Source organism: Micromys minutus (genome assembly GCF_963924665.1).
Source record: "Micromys minutus genome assembly, chromosome: 12".
In the NCBI taxonomy this organism is placed as follows: Eukaryota; Metazoa; Chordata; class Mammalia; order Rodentia; family Muridae; genus Micromys; species Micromys minutus.
Genome location: NC_137981.1, coordinates 50,990,725 through 51,008,079, shown reverse-complemented (window position 1 = coordinate 51,008,079; position 17,355 = coordinate 50,990,725). Strand labels below are relative to the sequence as shown.

The window sequence follows — 17,355 nt, the reverse complement described above, 5'->3', positions numbered from 1 at the left end:
CCCCAGGTCCCTCTCGGCTTCCGTCGCTCCTTCACGCCCTCCTCCTCAGCCATCACGTCACCGCCGCCGCCAGTGCGATAAAAGTCCCGCAGGTCTTCAGGGCGCAGGCGTAGCGCTGCATTCATTTGGCCAAGAGGGGGAGAGGAGGGCGTTCTCGTCCGAGAAAGGCAGAGCGCAGGCGCCGGACCTTCTTTCCGTGGCCTTTGTGCGACGGGGAGGGTTTTGCGCGTGCGCCGCGACCATGGAGTTTGGCGAAGCGCGCTAGAGAGGCTGTCAAGTGCACCTTCCCCGGTGGCTAACCCGGGTTTAAGGTTAGCTAGACTGGGGCTTCTGGATCTGCAGGTGGATCTCAAACCTTGAATCTGGCTTAGCGCTCCTAGCCCAGAGACTTTTAAATTAAACAAACGTCCAGGCTACCTTCCTTGCACTAGAGTATCAGGCGATTAACAAAAATGGTCCGAAAAGCTCCGTGACTGTGGACACATTTTTTTAGGGCTACGGATAGGCTTCTGACTACTTTCTTCTGCCCTGGGGTGTCCTTTTTCTCCTGAAAATTCATATTCTGTCAGGTCCTTTTAAAAGCCAGCTCTCATTCCAACTCTCATCTGAAGGCTGCCCTGGCTTCCAGTTTAGCATCTGTCTCCGACCCTTCTGTTTTCTCGAAGGAGGGGCAGACAGCGATGCACGTGTCTTGCAATGACAACGCTACTGCAGAAAATACTTTTATGGACTGAAAGGTACTTAAACCTTATTCGTTAGTTACTTTTTAGTCCTGAAGAGTCTCACAAAATCTGTTCAGTGTTGAGAGTAAGTTGTGATGTGGTAGCCGGACTGTTCTCACTCAAAAGGGGACTGGGACGAGCTATTTATGAATTTGAAGTTTACACAGACCCGGCCGAGGGCACGCACTCACTGCAAGTCTAGAGAGATCGCCCTGACCGTTAAAGACAAGGTTATAGAGGAGGAAACCACAGGTTCGATACTTCCATTAACGCGATCGCTGTTGGAAAGCATGGCAGGATACAAACAAAAATGAGACGCAGGTATAGTAAGTGCCATGACTTATCTGCTTGATTGGGTCACAGAAGCAGAACAATTCAGGTTAGTAATGGTTCCTATAAATACCGTGTATTTAAGTATGTTTTGCTTACTTGTATGCAAGTGCACCGCGTAGTGCAGTGCCCACAGAGGCCAGAAGAGGGAGTGAGATCCCCATAAATCTAGAGTTGTAGTTTTAATTGAGCTCTGTCCTTTAAGTGATGATAACTACAAATCCAGCCCGGAAATATGCTGATTTTTAAAAGACCCATTAAGCAAGCAAACAAACAATCTAAGGGGTAGAAGGAACTGTTAATGTAAAAGTTAAAACGTAAAGCGAAAGTTAGTTTTGGCTTAGGAAAACGTAATTTCTGTTAAATAGTCTCCTTTATAAACTGGTATTTCCTAAAGGGTTATCTGAAGAAAACGTGATGAGTTTTGTGGGTTAGAGTACTTGAAACAGTGTTAAGGTGGATTTTCCTAAGCATTGAGTTTTAATGAATTTTAATAAGCATTTTGAAGGAGGAAAAGAGGTGCTTAGTTATATGGTGCATGTACCAATTGATATCTCTGTACTTACTGTATTTCTCAAAGTGTCTTCAAAATATCTCACTTAATGATCTTTTACAAATACTTTTGCTGTTCTCATAGTTTGTAAGGTAAGTTTTCCCACTTTACCTGTTTCTAGGGAACAGGGAGCTGAATTAGGTGGAGAGGAGAGAGGTGGAAAGGAGAGGAGGGATGGAGAGAGGGATGGAAGTATGGGAGGAGAGAGGGAATGAGGAAGGAGAGGGCTGAGCTACAAATATTAAATCTAGCGGAACAATTCTGTACCGTGCTACCTGTCAGGTCAGTAAATCAGCTGTGTCCCAAAAGAAACTAGGTTTTCTCAACCCAGCTAAGGTTGAACTATTTACAGGAGAGCAAGTTGCTGCATCTGGGGCTGCTTGTATCTGAAAATTCCATTTCATTTGACCCTTCTAGACAGTAAAGTTGGCTTTCATCTTCTGGAGGCTGAAGAGATAACTGGGAACAGAATCATTGAAGCCAGGGACTATGGGTACGAGTCTTCAAATCTGACCTTTAAGACAAGAGCTTGGGGGCTGGAGAGATGGCTCAGTGGTTAAGAGCACTGACTGCTCTTCCAGAGGTCCTGAGTTCAAATCTCAGCAGCCACATAGTGGCTCACAACCATGTGTAATGAGATCTGATACACTCTTCTGGTTTGTCTGAAGACAGCTACAGTGTAGTTATATATAATAAATTAATCTTAAAAAAAAAGACATGAGTTTGCCACAGGTATGTGAGGAATGTTAGGAATCTTTATTCTGAGGCTGAAGAACAGTTTTACTCTACAGGGATATTTATTTGCTGATGTCATAGATATTGGATATATCCCATTCCACTACATTCTACAAACATCCTGGAGGCTTCACACATTTTGCTCTGCTCTAAGGATGCTCTAGGTCATTGCTCCCACTTGTCACAGGAGTCCTCCTCATTTCTCTGGAAATATGCAAGCCCTCCAGTCTTGTCCACTTATTGCTGATACTAGTACCTGAGCCTGGGATACACAGCCTTTAGGGTTAGCTAAATGAAAAAGTGAGAAAATATTCACTGTCTATGGGATTTATGGAGACACCAGACCTGTTACTGTCCTTCTCAGGTGCCAGCAGATAGTTCTGGAAGCTTCTCTATCATTGTTTTGGTCTATCATCTCCTGCTCTGTGTTTCTCTTTCCATAACCCTGCATAGCTCTTTACTGTGTATTAAGTACCACACCACTCTTTAAGCCTCTGATTGTGTCTCTCTGGCTAGTTTATGTGCCTTTGCTAACATGGACTGTGATCTTAGTCATATTTGTTTCTAGCAGAGTGCTAGGCACATCCTAGGGACTGTTTGTAGAATAGATAGATGGATGAATTGAACTAAACATTTAATTTAAAAATATATGAAAGCCTATATAATTTATAGCATAAGAATATTAACTTGGGTATACTATTTATGTTGCCTATAAGGTAAAATACAACAATTGTATTTTTATTTACATGAATGTATTGTTTATTTTTTAGTCATTTTAAGCTTAAAAGCCTCCAAATTAAATTGCCTTAATGTTTGGACAGTTAGAAAAAGCTTGGGAAAAAACTGTCTTGTTTCTTTTTTGCTGTGTCTAAATCATTATCACTGTCCATCCACTACTGACCATGACTTTCTAGAACAACACGGCAGCCATTTAGGAAGCTGGCTGTCCAGTTTACCCACTTAAAAATCTGGGTATGGGACTGGGAGGGTGACCTCTTGGACAAAGCATTTGCCAAAAAAGTATGAGGACTTGAGTTCAAGTTCTGACATAAAGCCAGACAACTATCTCAAACAAGGTTGTCCTCTGGCCTCCACACTTAAACTGTGGCATGCTGTGCCCAAGTAGAGAAGCACACAATTTCTCTCTCTCTCTCTCTCTCTCTCTCTCTCTCTCTCTCTCACACACACACACACACACACACACTCTGTGTGTGTGTGTGTGTGTCTGTCTCTCTCTCTCTCTGCCTGTCTATCTCTCATGCACACACACACACTCACAATTTAAAATAATTTATCATTGATAAGTATAATAATAAAAGATCACTATGTTCTCTCTTCTTCTTCAAGTCATTCTTTAGTGTAAAGGACTTAGAAGCCATCACTTCATCTTAATTAAAAACTAAACAACAGGCTGGAGAGTTGGCCCGGTGGTTAAAAGCAATTGTTGCTCCTGTACAGGACCTGGGATCAGTCCCCAGCACCCACACAGTGGCTCACAACAATCCATAAATTCAAGTTCATGGGATCTGATACTCTCTTCTAACCTTCAACGGTACCAGTTGTGCATGTATTGCACATACATCCATGTAGGCAAAACACCCAGACACAAAATAAATCTAAAAAAGAATAAGCCAGAACAAATTTTGTAGGGACTAGGGAGACAGCTCAGTTGGTAAAGTGGATGGCACGAAAGCATCTGATACTCTGAGTTCAAGTCCCAAAGCTCACATAAAAACCCAGATGCAGAGACACAAGCTTATAATCAGCATGTAAATGCACATGAACATAAATGGAATGTACACACAACCACATACACACATGTACCCACATGACCACTAACACACAAGCACACATATACAAAATACCTGCCAATAACAACCAACAACAACAAAAAACAATTCACAACTCTCCACATGCATTTTTGGGAAGGAAGCTAAACACTTGTGGTGGCTGAAGGCCCTGGATCCATTTTGCTTATATTCCTAACATTCTGTGGGTGGTTTCTGTACACAGAGATCGACAGAGAGGTGGGAAGAATGGAAGAGCCAGAGGATGGGGAAGGGCGCTGGGAAATGCTGTGTTCAAGACAAGACATGTCAATTGCATTCATCAGCTCTGCAGCGGTGGCTTCAGATGTTGACATTCAAGTCAACATCCCAACAGGTAGCTCTAATTGGACTCAGTGGGTTACTAGCCAAACATGAAGAGGCATTGAGCGAGATGAAGGTATGTGTTGGAGGTGTCTTAGGGGAGAAGGGGAAAGCAGTTAGGGTACACATGATCACATTGCTTACATGTGAGAAATGGTCAAACATGGAATAAAAGATATTCTGTTTTCTTAAAAAGAGAGAGAAGGGCTGGAGAGATGGCTCAGCGGTTAAGAGCACTGGCCGCTCTTCCAGAGGTCCTGAGTTCAATTCCCAGCAACCACATGGTGGCTCACAACCATCTGTAATGAGATCTTGATGTCTGTTATGTCTGAAGACAGCAACAGTGTACTCATATAAAATATATAAAATAAATAAACCTTTAAAAAAGTCTTTTAAAAAAGAGAGAGAGAGAAATGATTATTTGGAATCACTGTTGATATATAAGGAATTATTTTTTTAAATAAACATTGAATCCAGAGACTTTGTTATTACCCATCATTGGTACCAGTTTTGTACTGATGGTGATGAGTCTTGGAGTTCTCTTTGTGTGTATGTGTTTGCACATGTCCGTATGTGCACATGTGAAGACATGCATACATGTATGCATATGTGTAAGACCAGAGGTTGACGCTGAGTGACTTCTTCAGCAGCCCTCCTCCTCATATTTTTCCCCTTTTCCAGTGAATTTTTATTTGTAGTTGAATCATGATTATCAGGGTCCCTGGGTAGGAACAATGATATATCCAGGTGTATTACCCAGGGTTCTGTAGGGTAATAGAGCGTATAGAATGAATACATATATGGGATTATTAGAATCACTTACAAGCTGTGGTCTACCTAATCTGACAGTGGGTGGCTATGTATCAGAAATTTCCCCTAATTGATTGATTGGATAATAAAGACAACTAGAAGCTAATTGCTGGGTGAAGAGGAGGCAGGCCTTCTGGGTCCGAGAGAGGAAGAGGGAATGCAGGAGGAGGGCACTTCCTTTTTTGGATGGTGAGGTGGAAGTGATTGGAGGTACTGTGTAGACCGGGGAATGTTAGATCTGGTGGTAGAATCCACCAGAATCCACCACCAGTAGATTTCTAACATAAAATAGTTGATGAGTTTAGGATGATAGATTCCACATCCAGCAGCTGTGTTATCAGTTGTGGCTAAACTAAGATTGTCTATTGTTTTGAAAGAAGTGAGAAATTCTCTACCCCCAGAAACTATGGCCCAACTTGGCCCATTCTGCCTTGACCTAAAAGACTTCCTTGAGTAAACAATTCTCAGAAGAATCATAAAATGGGCTGACCGGTAGCCATGTGACCCTCTGGAGAGTCCCAGTTAGGGTCCTGACGCACATGCTCACTAACCAATAGGTTTAAAGGTTAATATGCTCAGCCAATGAATCTAAATTATTACCCTGCTGATGTAACCTGTACCCCTAAAAAGTATAAAAACTGCTTGTAACAGCCTTTTGGGGTTGCCTCTCCTCTGGAGGTAGGCCACTCCAGTGCACTGAACAAATAAACCTTGCTTTTGCATTGATCCCCGATCTCTCATCTCATTCATGAGAGCCTCAAATAGATAAGACTCAATTTGGGTCTTACATCTTTCCATTTTGAGGCGACTCAACCGAGCTCCAGGGGAAAGGTAACCACAGCAGAGTGTGTGTTGGTGAGAGTATGCCCCCAGCTAGCCTCGGGGACTGAGCTCTAGAGAGGCTGATTCAGCATTGGTGGGAAAGGCATTGACAAGGGGAAACATATGGACTACATACCCAGCTGGGAACAGGCCGAGACCACCAGCCAGTGCCAAGATGGGGATAGCATGGATTGTTTTTTAATAATTATATGCTACATGGTTATGGACAAAAAAATCTAAGAATCTAGTAGCTTCTCAGTCCATGAAGCTGGATGTCCCAACTGGTCTGCAGTGTTTGCTGGATTCCTGAGGAAATTGGGCCCAATGCCGGGGAAGGAATGGACTTGCTATCAAAACAAGAGCAAGCAAAGAACAGAAGTCTCCATTTTCCATATATTCACATAGGCTTCCAGCAGACGCCATGGCCGGGATTAGATCTGGATTAAAGATCTGAACTAAAAGTGTGTCTTGCTACCTCAAAGATCTGAATGAGAGGTAGGTCTTCCCTTTCAAATTAAGTAGAAATCCCTCACAGGTGTGCCTTTTCTTTTCATTCATTCCAGATATGGTCAAGTTAACAACCAGAAATAACCACCACAACTCCACCCCTTGTCAGTTTAACATACAATCTTATCTTCTTATGCCTTGTTTAATTTCCAAATGAAAACAATAACCGGGCCATAATAAAAACTAAACATTTAGACTATTCCATGCACCATTGAATGCGCATTATATACTTAACCAGGCCATAATTGCACCTACCATGATGTAACCAGCCCTTGACTACCACAAACACATTACAAATTTACAAGAGGTGGCAACGTCCCCTAAGGAACACTCTTTTGTACCTCAAACATAAATATGATAACCATTGATAGTCTCTTAATTGGTATGACATCACATGATAAAGAAATTGAGGAGAGAAAACACAAGTGTTTGTATAATTACATCCTTAACAATTGTTGCAGAAGCATTTGGAGAGAGAATATCTTATGTCTGTGTGGATGCGCCACCTGTCAGTAGTAAACATGATGGCCTGTGGCTTCGGCGGGAAATAGGAGGAGGAACATCCAGGAGGAAAAAGGATTCTGGGATAGAGCCAGGCAGGAGATTCACCCAGGAAGATGTGATGAGACAGACACTTGGTACCTGAGCACAAATAACCAGCTGTGTGGCAGAATATGGGTTAATTGGGTTACCTAAGTCATGATCTAGTCAGAGATGAGCCTAACTATATGACCAATGTATTTGTAAATAATACTTGAGTTCGAGTCTTATTTCTGGGAGCATGGGGCTAGGAGGAAGAACCAGACCAAACTTCTACAAACATTCATGTTAATTATTACCCTCTTTTTGGGCAACTGGTCACATGGCCTTAGCGGGTATTTATAATTACCTTCTTCTACTACCCGTTCTGTATTTCTTCCACCTCAAGCAAGCACCTCAGCAGGGTTTTGGCTCTTTTCCTGGAGAAGTGACTCATACCTTTATTCCTGATGGGTCTGTGTCCTTTTTCACTCTGCCTGGATCAGGCTGCTGTAGTTTCCCATTGACTTCAATCACAGAACTCGGTAGCACCAAGAGAGCCCCTTAAAGTCTGCACTCTAGACATAAACTATCTTGCCTCCACTGTGGAGCAGCAATCCAGTTTTTCCGTGGTAATATGGATCTATCACTCCTCCTAGCTTGTTATTCTTTTCTTAGCCTGTTGGCTTAAAGGCATCAGAAGCCTAAAGTGGCCAGGGGGGAGTCTGAGCTTCTAGTTCAATGGAATGTTTGTTGTGGCTCCTGGCAGGAGCACTCTCCACCTCTGGAACTAAAATTTCTAGGCCAGCAAAACTTAAGGTTGCAGGAACAGGAAACAAGAATTTTCCTGATAGTCACTAGGAGTGGTAGTGAGAGGGACTATTTCCTTTTGCACCCCTTGATTCCTGGACCCATGGATCCTGGCTATGGGAGAAACTGTACCATATATTGGATGCTGATTCAAAGCCTATACTGCCTTCTGGAGAACCCTGTCCCAGCACTACAGGCTGTGCACCTAATTGGAGCGGTAACTGTCTCTTCAGAAGGCTATTCCATCTTTCTGTAAGGCCAGCTGCTTCGAGATGGTGGGAAACAGGGCAAGACCAATGGATTCCATGACTGTGGGCCCACTGTTGCACTTCTCTGGCTGTGGGCCAGAAGCAGTACTGTGTAGAATAGCATGACAGTGGATAAGGCATTCTATAACTCCATAGATAGTGGTCTTGGCAGAAGCATTACATGCAGGAAAGGCAAATTCATAACCAGAAAAAGTATCACTTCAATAAGGACAAAGTATCGTCCTTTCTATGGAGGAAGTGGCCCAACCTGCCAGCAGGTTGCTGGCTGGTCACCCCAGGGAATGGTGCCATATCTGGGGCTCAGTGTTGGTCTCTGCCGATGGCAGATCTGGCCCTCAGCAGCAGCTGTAGCCAGGTGAGCCTTGGTGAGAGGATGTCTGTGTTGTAGAGCTCATGCCTAATCCCCATCTTAGCCGCCATGGTCAGTTTGTTTATGTGCCCATTGGGCAATGACAGGAATGGTTGGGGAAAGAGGCTGACTGTCCACAGACTGCACTATCCTATTTACTTGATTATTGAACTCTTCCTCAGCTGAAATTGCCTTTTGATGAACATTTGCACGGGACATAAGTATCTTCATATGCTCTGCCCATTTGGAGAAATCTATCCACATATTTCCCCCCTCCCCATATGTCTTTTGCAATGTTTTTGTCCCAGTCACTGACCATCCAGCCAATCTATTGGCTACCACACATGAATCAGTGAACGGCCGGCCATGTCTGCTTTGGAACAAAATGCATGGCTATATGTACTGCCCAAAGTTCTACCCACTGTGAACTTTTCCCTTCCCCAGTGTCTTTCAGGGTTGTCCAAGAAAAGAGTTGTAATGCTGCAGCTATCCACTTCTGAGTGGTTCCTGCATAGTGTATAGAACCATCAGTAAGCCAGCTCTAGTCTCCTCTTCCTCAGTCAGCCATTCACAGGGCACATCCATAAGGATATAGGTGCAAGCTTGGCAGCAGACAGCATTATAACAGGAGTAGAAACCAGACACATTTTGGAAACTTTTTTGTATAACTTGTTTGTGCCTTCAGTACCTGCTCAGGCCTGATCACATATATACCAATTTTATTTGGTAATGGAGTGCTACTGTGAGCATCCTAGTTTATGATTTGATGAGTCATATAATCTCCAGCTCATGATGGGAAGCTCATATTGCATGGTAATTTAGTGACCCATTTTCAAACACTCCGTGTCCACTAAGGCCCAACAGCAGGCCAAGAGCTGTCTTTTTCAAAGGGACAATAACTGTCTGCAGATGATGGTAGAGCCTTCTCCAAAATCCCAAAGGTCTCTTCTGTGATTCACCTACTGGGGCCTGCCAAAGGCTCCAAATAGCATCTTTATCTACCATTGGCATCTCAAGTACCATTGGGTCTCCTGGATCTCATGGTCCAAGTAGTAGAGCAGCCTGTACAACAACCTGGATCTGTTGAGCCTTCTGTTCTAGTTCCCAACTCAAAGCATCTCTCCAGGTCATATGGTTTATATACTGGAGAAACACACCCAAGTGAGGAATGTTATGTCTCCAGAATCCAAATAGACCTACTACACATTGTACTTCTTTCTCAGTGGTGGGGAGGGAGCAGATAATATGTGTGTGTGTGTATATATATATATATATATATATATATATATATATATATATATATATATATATATATATATAGCTTACCCTTCACCTTGGAAGAAATATCTCTGTATGCCCATTGTACTGGAGTCTTAAGGATTTTAATGACGTAGACAGCCCTTGAATTTTGGTTGGATTTCTTTCCTCTGATGCACATAATGTGTTACCAAAAAGTTCAAAGTTTTCTACCTACTGGTCTCTAGGTCCAGTCAGCACAATGTCATCAATATAATGCACCATTGTGATATTTTGTGGAAGAGACAGATGATCAAGGTTCCTTCTAACTAAGTTGTGACTTGGGACTGGAAAGTTAATGTATTCTTGAGGCAAAACTGTAAGGTATACTGCTGGCCTTGTCAATGGAAAGCAAATTGCTCCTGGTGGTCTTTTGGTAGATGTAGAGAATATCTGCATTAGTTAGATCAATGCATACCAGGTACCAGGAGATGTGTTAGTTTGCCCAAGTCAGGTACAGCAGCTGCCATCAGAGTCCCTGTTTGATTGATTCTTTCGTAGTCAACTGTTATTTTCCATGATCCATCTGTCTTCTGCACTAGTCAGATAGAAGGGCTAAAGGGAGATGTGGGAACCCCCATCCTTGCCTCTTTCTAATCCTTGACGGTGGCACTAATTTCTGGAGCCCCTCCAGGGATGCAGTACTGTCTTGGGGGGTCACTATTTTCCCTGGCAGAGGCAACTCTAAAGGCTTCCATTTCTCCTTAGCAGCCCTCACCCATGTGTGAGGGAACCAATGTGAGAATCCTGCCAACTTTTAAGTCTGTCTATTCCAACCATACATTCTGGAACTAACTTGTAGAAATAACCACAGGATGAGTTCAAGAACCCATCGGACCTACTACTGTGAGTCAGATTTCAGCCAAAACTCTAGTTAATCACCTGACCTCCATAAGCCCATGCTTAGCTGGAGGGCCACAGATTTCCTTGGTATCTCCCAGACTCTGTTAATTAAGAACTGGTATCCAACAGGCCCCAGAAATTCTGATTGTTTGCTTTCCCCCCAGTGTACAGTTACCCTTTAGCCAGTACCAAAGGCCCCTATGAGTCATGCCACCATAAAATTCGCTTTCTTGTGCTGCTCACTACAATAACTGTGATCACCTTGCCTTTGGATCCTGATACTCCAGGGCCCAACTCAACATCTAATTCATCCAGCTGTGCAGCAGCATCTCCAGACCAAAAGAGCAACAACAAAGTTCTTCAAATGGGCAGGTGCCTCTCTCACCATGTTGTGTTCTATAGGGTTAGTGAAGAACATGTCTTCTGGGCCTTCCCATTGCAGAGGATTTGGTTTCATACAGCTTACCCACTCTAGCATTGCAATTTCCCTGAGCCTTAAAAATCCCCTCATTAACACTAAGCCAAAGGATATCAGGCATCTCCAACTCCTTTTCAGTAGGCTTTTTTCGAGAAGTGCTTCAGCCAACCATTCAAATATCAATAAACCCAGCCTGATCCGGTTTTCTGTTTCCCTACCATTACTGTACACTCTTCTGCTTGAATGAGTTAGCAAACTCATTAAGCTCCTTAGTAGTGTAGTGTACCTCCTCATGGACTGTACTTTCAATCTCCTTACTTGGAGCCTGCTTTGCCTTGAGTCTGGTTATAGGTCTAGATGCAACTACTGATGGGCCCTGAGGGACATCAGTATTGTCTTGCTCAGCATTTCCTTCAGAGAAAATCACTTGTGGTTTAAAGGATTAACTTCCTCAAAGTTGAAAAGGGTAATATTTCAAGGGATGGAGCTGATAGTAGAGAGACTACTCCCCTGGACTATGTAAACCCTTGAGAATTTGAGGGCTCCAAGTTCTCAGCTTCAAATGGTGTCCTCCCACACATACCCATCTGTACTGGCTGGTTTTGTGTATCAACCTGACACAAGCTGGAGTTATCACAGAGAAAGGAGCCTCCCTTGAGGAAATGCCTCCATGAGGTCCAGCTGTAAGGTATTTTCTTGTGATTTTTGTTAGAGGTGGAATTATATTTGTGTGGCTGTCTTCTTTTAGTTAGTTGAAAGAAGATTCTTTCTTGCCTTTTCTAGGGTTTCCCTCCTTGTGTTGGAGTTTTCTATCTATTATCCTTTGTAGGGCTGGATTTGTGGAAATATATTGTATAAATTTGGTTTTGTCATGAAATATCTTGGTTTCTCCATCTATGTTAATTTAAAGTTTTGCTGGACATAGTAGCCTGGGCTGGCATTTGTGGTCTCTTAGGATCCGTATGACATCTGCCCAGGATCTTCTAAATTTCATAGTATCTGAGAAATCTGGTGTGATTCTGATATGTCTGCCTTTGGATGTTATTTGACCCTTTTCCCTTACTGCTTTTAATATTCTTTCTTTGTTTTGTACATTTTGTGTTTTGACTATTATGTGATGGGAGGAATTTCTTTTCAGGTCCAAACTATTTGGAGTTCTGTAGGCTTCTTTTATGTTTATGGGCATCTCTTTCTTTAGGTTAGGGAAGTTTTCTTCTATAATTCTGTTGAAGATATTTACTGTCCCTTTAAGTTGGGGATCTTTGCTCTCTTCTATATATCTATTATCCTCAGGTTTGATGTTCTCACTGTGTCCTGGATTTTCTGGATGTTTTGGGTTAGGAACTTTGTGCATTTTGCATTTTCTTTAACTGTTGTATCAATGTTTTCTATGGTATCTTCTGCTCCTTGAGATTCTCTTTCATCTCTTGTATTCTGTTGGTGATGCTTGTGTCTATGACTCCTGATCTTTTTCCTAGATTTTCTATCTCCAGGGTTGTCTCCCTTTGTGGTTTCCTTATTGGTTCTATTTCCGTTTTTAGATCCTGGATGGTTTTGTTCAATTTCTTCACCTGTTTGGTTGTGGATTTTTGTAATTCTCTAAGGGCTTCCACCTGTTTACCTGTGTTGTCCTGTATGTCTTTAAGGGAGTTATTTATGACAATGGAGGCTGTTCTAAGTGGCAAATTCTCAGCACTAAGATCTCATATTAGCAACTTAACAGAACACCTGAAAGCTCTAGAACAAAAAGAGTAAACCACACCCAGAAGGAGTAAATAGCAAGACATTAACAAATTTGGGGCTGGCAAGATGTCTCACAGGTTAAGGGCACTGGCTGCTCTTTCAGAGATCCTGATTTCAGTTCCCAGCAGCCACATGATGGCTCACAACTATCTATAAGGGGATCCAGTGGCCTCTTCTAGCAGTGGGTGTACCTGCAGCAGAGCACCCATATGTTAAATAAAGAAATAAAATTTTAAAAAGAAGAAATTAACAAATTCAGATCTGAAATCAATAAAATAGAAGCAACAACAAAGCAATACAAAGAATCAATGAAACAAAGAGTTGTTTCTTCGAGAGAACCAATAAGATAGAAAAACCTGTATGTGAATTAACTAAAAGACTGAGAGAATATCCAAATTAACAAAATCAGAAACAAAAGGGGGATATAACAAGAGTCACCAAAGAAATTCAGAGAATTACAATGACATATTTCAAAATCCTGTGCTCCAACAAATTGGAAAATCTAAAAGAAATGGATAGATTTCTCAACACATGGAACTTAATAAAGTTACATCAACATCAGCAATTTAAACAGTCCTGTAAGCTCTGGTGAAATAGAAGCAGCCATTTAACAAACAAACCAGGACCAGATGGATTTACCACCGATTCTACCAGACATTCAAAGAATTAGTTCCAGTACTCCTCAAATTCTCAAATTAGTTCACAAAATAGAAAGATAAGGAACATCGCCCAGTTCATTTTTCACCCTGATGCACAAACCTCATAAAGACCCAACAAAGAAAGAGAATTATGGAACAATTTCCTTTAGGAACATAGATGCAGAAGTACTCAAATACTTTCAAACTAAGTCCAAGAATGCATAGAAAAGATCATCCACCATAACCACGTAGGCTTCATCCCAGAGATGCAGGGATGGTTTAACATACATAAATCAATAAATGTAGTTTACCATATAAAAAGCCACAAGATAAAAAACACATGATTGTTTTGTTACATGCGGAAAAGGCTTTTAGACAGCCATTGCAGTACATTGAGTCCCATAGAGACAGCACCGAGGCAAGCAAGAGCTGGATAACCATTCGGCGACTCTTGTGCCTCGCGGAGGAAAATCAACTAAACATGGGCAAAGGAGATCCTAAGAAGCCAAGAGGCAAAACGTCCTCATATGCATTCTTTGTGCAAACCTGCCGGGAGGAGCACAAGAAGAAGCACCCGGATGCTTCTGTCAGCTTCTCAGAGTTCTCCAGGAAGTGCTCAGAGAGGTGGAAGACCATGTCTGCTAAAGAAAAGGGGGAATTTGAAGATATGGCAAAGGCTGACAAGGCTTGTTATGAAAGCGAAATGATAACCTACATCCCCCCAAAGGGGAGACCAAAAAGAAGTTCAAGGACCCCAGTGCACCCAAGAGGCCTCCTTTGGCCGTCTTCTTGTTCTGTTCTGAGTACCGTCCAAAAATCAAAGAATGCTTGCATCCTGGCTTATCCAAGGTGATGTCACAAACTGTGCCAACTGCACATCCAATATAGGACAAATATCCAAAATGTATAAAGAACTTTGGAAACTAGATATCAAGAAAACAAACAATCCAATTTATAACTGGGGCACAGACATAAAGAGAGAATCCTCAATAAAGAAAACTAGAATGGCTATGAGACACTTAAAGAAATATTCACCATCCTAGCTATCAGGGAAAGGCAAATCAAAACTACTGTGAAATTTCATCTTACACCTGTCAGAATGGCTACGATCAATAAAACTCAGGTGATATTTTTTGGTGTTAAAAGCTATAAACATTAAGGATTTTATAGGTCTGGCATCTTATATGAAGGGTAGTTTGTATCTTTGTCTATTTGATGCAATCTTGTTGTGTAGAGGGTTTGTGGATTGAGAGTTAAACATATAAGCCTTATGAAAAGCTATCAGGCTGTAGAGTTATTTTTGTGTGGGATTTTGGGGTACATAAACACCCAGGAACAGAGGTGGAAAACAGGCGGTAAAAAAATCGCCAAGGGAAGGGAGTTGTGAGGACAAGTTGGGCCGTGTTGGCAGCTCGGACCCGGCGCCAGAGGAGTGCGCGACTCTGAACTAAAACGGGGCCTGAGTGAGACCTTAGGGCTGGTAAAGAGTTAAACCTGATCTATTTTTTAATATTTACTGCAACATGGAACCTCTGAGACAACTACTTCTGGTGAATAAAAGTTACTTTTACAGTCTTTTGTACAAAAAGGTACTCTGAATACTACCAAAGCAGAAACAAACACCAACCCAGCCACAACCCCTTTGATCTACAGTGGTGTCTTATCTGCAAGATCTGCTAGGAGAAGGAGGGGGGAAAGCTGTGGGAGTAACCAGTCAATATCTGATTTGATTTAAGGTCCACACTACAAGATGGAACCCATACTCAACACTGCTGGGATGACCAAAAGCCAGAGACTAGGTAACACAGAGACTTGGGGCAAAACAAAATACTACTGTTTTCTCAATAAGATGACTCCTAATGACATTCTGTTACACTCCTAATGACACACCTAATGACAGCAATCAGTGTCTTGCTCAGTCATATTTTATCATCCTAAAAGCTTCCTCCTAGAGCAGTTGGGAACAAATACCCACAGCCAGACATGATACAGAGAGTGGGAGACCTCTGAACACCAACTTCTAAACTCGGTATCTCTATCAAATCCTTCCCTTCAGAGCCCAGATGACCCCTCAGAAGATGAGCCGGAAACAGGCAGAGGATGGAAGACCAAGAAAACAATGTCCTCTGAATCAACATGATCAAAGTGTATGTGAACTCACAGAGCCTGAGGAAACATGCCAGAGCCTGTATAGGGCCTGCTCCAAGAGATGACTCAGTGGCTAACGGTACCTACCGCCTCCAGGTCTGGTAACATCAGGAACTGTGGAACTTACATGACAGATGAAAACCAAACCCTACACGCTCTCTCCTACTATCACACATACCCTATGGCATGTGTATGTGTGTGTGCAGCATACACACACAAATAATGTAATGAAAATGTTAAAGTGATAACAGATGCTGTCCTAAATGACCTAGGAATCTCACCAGCAGGTATGTCCTCAGATAATAATATTTAATATTAATTTTTTGATACTTTCAAAGTTGAGAATAAGACAAGCATATCGATTTTAACCATTTCCTTTGAACATTGTACTAAGGAGTTCCAACCAGGACAATTAAACAAGAAATATAATTAAAAGACATCAAAGATTGGAAAAGGAGAACCAATATGTTAGTTATAGACAAAAGAATTGTCTGCATACAGAACTTTTATCTACAACTAGGTCATAATCTATCTATACATTATACATAATAAAATATACAAATGTAACAAGATCATACACTACCTGACCAGTGTGTGAAACTCAGCCATATTTCTAGGTAGATGTAAGAAGCAATTTCAAAGTATCAGACTAATGACAGCATCCAGATGTTTAGGAAAACATTTTAAAAGAGTGTGTGGCATCTTGTGTGGTGGTAATTATGGGAGAAGAGGATGGGGAAGCGGTGGTGTGGGGGAAGGGGTGTTTGTACACCAGTGTTGGGAATGTAAACTGGGAAAATTATGGAGGTTCTGCACAAAATGGAAAGTCGAAGTCCTAAATGGCCCAGAAATCTTACTCTCGGGCACAGACACATCATCAAAGGTAATGTTTGCAAAGGGAATTTGGCTCAGGTCCACCCTGAAAAGAGAAGGACATCCACCGTTCACCAGCGCCTGGCTGGGATCTGGAGGACGCCATGCTAATGAAAAAACGCCAGGTACAGCAAAGGGAAGGAAAGTCGTGTGGTCTAAGGCAGTGGTTCTCCACCTTCCTAACACTGCCACCCTTTGATATGGCTCCTCATGCTGTGGTGACTCCCCAACCTAACACTCTGATCCTTTACTATGTGGTTCTGTTGGGGTGACCCCAACCATAACAATACTTTTCTTGCTACTTCACAGCTGAAATTTTGCTACTATTATTGCTATGGAAATAGCTGGTATTTCTGATGGTCTTAGGTGACCCCTGTGAGAGGATTGTTTGGCCCCCAAAGGGATAGCAACCCACAGGTCGAGAACTACTTATATACGGTCCCTACCTCGACCCTGACCGTAGATTTGACTTCCAGGGGTAATCAAGACAGTGTGCAATGTCACTGTCTTGTTAATCTGGGCTTGTGTTTCTGGCCAGCCTCGGCCAGCCCCAGGTACGAACATACCTGTTCAGTGTCCGTCTTCCTCCTCCTGGCTGTTCTCTACAGTGACTCAGAAGTGAGCAATGACTCAAGGCTCTATCTCCTAGCCCTGGGAGTGCAGACGAAACACACATGGGAGAGGGCGCAGTGATCTCGCTGGCCTCACACGGGCCATCAGCTCTTGCTCATGGATTCTCCTCTGGTAGCATGGGATCTGTGCTAAGAACAGTCACCCAGAAGGCCAGCAGGCCACTGAGCCAATCAGGGAGAACTCCAGT

General features: G+C 42.5%; 1 long non-coding RNA gene across 1 annotated transcript; it reads left to right on the top strand.

Moving 5' to 3' along the window:
• Nucleotides 1-305: 305 nt before the first annotated feature.
• On the top strand, nt 306-16,234 carry LOC308428179. The gene is made up of 2 exons (XR_013975280.1): nt 306-737; nt 15,571-16,234. It is a non-coding gene; the product is annotated as an uncharacterized lncRNA (long non-coding RNA).
• Nucleotides 16,235-17,355: the final 1,121 nt, after the last annotated feature.